This window comes from Papio anubis, chromosome 2 (assembly GCF_008728515.1).
Source record: "Papio anubis isolate 15944 chromosome 2, Panubis1.0, whole genome shotgun sequence".
Taxonomy (NCBI): Eukaryota; Metazoa; Chordata; class Mammalia; order Primates; family Cercopithecidae; genus Papio; species Papio anubis.
Window position 1 is genome coordinate 141676213 of NC_044977.1, and position 2142 is coordinate 141678354.

Here is a 2142-nt window from a genome sequence, read left to right on the forward strand (position 1 = left end):
TAGAACAAAGTACAAATGGTTAAGCAGATTCCTTAAATTCTGCTAAAACAAGAGGAAAGATAAGAAAACCAGGAATGTCACCTCCATCCTGGCCAACGTAGAAGAGGTAATAGGTGAATGACAGTATATTTTTAATCCATTGCAGAATGTTGGTTTGTTTTCTTGTTTAATGGCTTTCTTTCTTTAGGAGAACCTGATACAAGCAAGCAGAACTCCGGAAGGCAACATCTTGAGAGCCCTGAAGTGACAATGGGATTCTGGGAAAGTCAATTCCTGGAGCCCAGTCTGTTTATCTGCAAAATGGAAATAATTATTACAATGGAGCCTCTCCTGCCTGCTGGGCGGCATCACAGGAGACAGTGTTTTGGAAAGTCCTCCGTATGTTGGAGGTAGCATTAACACCACCTCCCCCTGCCCCCAGCCAATAAAGGCCTACAAAAGAAACAGCCAGGGAAACTGAGTCAGTAAGCACTGGATTTGGGAGTTTGAGTATTTCCAAGCAGAAGTCATGAGGTCAAACTTTGTAATACTAATAAATAGGAAGAAGCACAGGAATCCCATTTCTTTGATCAATTTATTAATTTTTTAGTAAATTATCTCTCATCAATTGTGCTATAATGTTTTTGCATCCCAGATAGTTTTATACAATATCTTGTGTTTCATGCTCCTTGTTCATCAATATAATGCAGTTAGTTGGCAAAACAGTTACAGGAACTGAGGTTACCCTTTCTATTCAGCTCAGAGTGGAGATACGGAAGGAACGTCCAGGAATATATTTCTGCCTGGGTTTCGAGTAAAGGTGGCCACTGGCACCAGTTAGGGCTGGAACTCTGGGTAATTATGGGGCATGCACACAGCTCCATCCCTTTACCATAGCAGACATCAGTGATCTACCACAGCACCTTTCCCCTTCTTAGACCTGGAGATGGCCTCAGAGCCCTTCCCAACACAGTGGTAACTGGATCAGATCACAGTGAAATGCATTCGTCACGCCATGTCTAGGCACTGATCAGAAGCCATGACTCTCATTATCAAACTGTTAAGCAGCTATTAGGTGATGCCCTAATGCCCTACTGAGAAAATTAAACCAGTAACTTACAGGTTTATGACTTATTCTTTCATTTTTTGAGCTCTTACTGGTTGCACTTAATTCAAACAAAGAAAACAGGGTAGCAGAGTTAAACCAAATGCTTGGGTTATAATTCCAAAGTTCTTTTCTCTTCTTCCAGCCACACAGGATATTTGATCCTTCTAATGCCTTTAACTGTTGGCTTCAAACAACTGTGAAGAAGAGAAGGAAATCTGACACTTTAGCTGGATGATGTTTATACAGATGCAGCTTCTTCCTTCACATATTTGGTTAGGAGGAGCTCAGTGAGCTGGAGGCTGAATCTCAGGAATGTTTAAATAAAGTGACATTGACACAGACCCTGAGCAACATTTGCAAACTCCATTCTAACCTCACTTAGAGTTGAGGTTCTTAATCTTTATTGGACATGTATTCCTTTGGCAGACTGGTGAGGTTTATGCATCTCGCTCAGAATACTATCTTTATATAAAACAGTAAAAGAAAATCGGGTTATAAAAAGAAAATACACTGGGTATACTGTATAATGCATCTGGGTATACTGAAATACAGTTATTAAAATATTTTTTTAAATCTATGATAAAGATTTTTATATGTTCTTATTTATTAAATATTATACAAAAAGATCTAATGGCAAGTTAAGTAACTTCCATAATTTTGCAATAGCTATCAGGGCAAATATTTTGAGATATCTGGGGTAACTATAATGTTATATGAAATTATCTTGATTTCTATTGGTGACTAAGCCACAGGTACCAATAAGACTACTGTAGTTTGTTACCATATTTAACTGATAGAAACAGATACTACGCTTGATCTTAGCCAAAAGACCGAGAAGCAATGTTACCTTATTTAAAATAGAAAACTTGATAAATTTCAGAGAGAGGTTAGTGGAAATAGTGATTCCTCCCCCAATCCAACTAGTCTGTGAACCCTTTAGATTATGTCCAGGGATCCCAGTAATAAGCCTTGGACAAATTTGAATGTGGAGACCTGTGAGCAATCAGGTGTAACATTCCTACCACTAATTCTCCACTTAGAGAATTCCTGAGGTG

The 2142-nt window shown here is 38.6% G+C and overlaps 1 pseudogene; it reads right to left on the reverse strand.

Moving 5' to 3' along the window:
* Positions 1-1790: 1790 nt before the first annotated feature.
* Positions 1791-1929, reverse strand: LOC116274075 (annotated as a pseudogene).
* Positions 1930-2142: the final 213 nt, after the last annotated feature.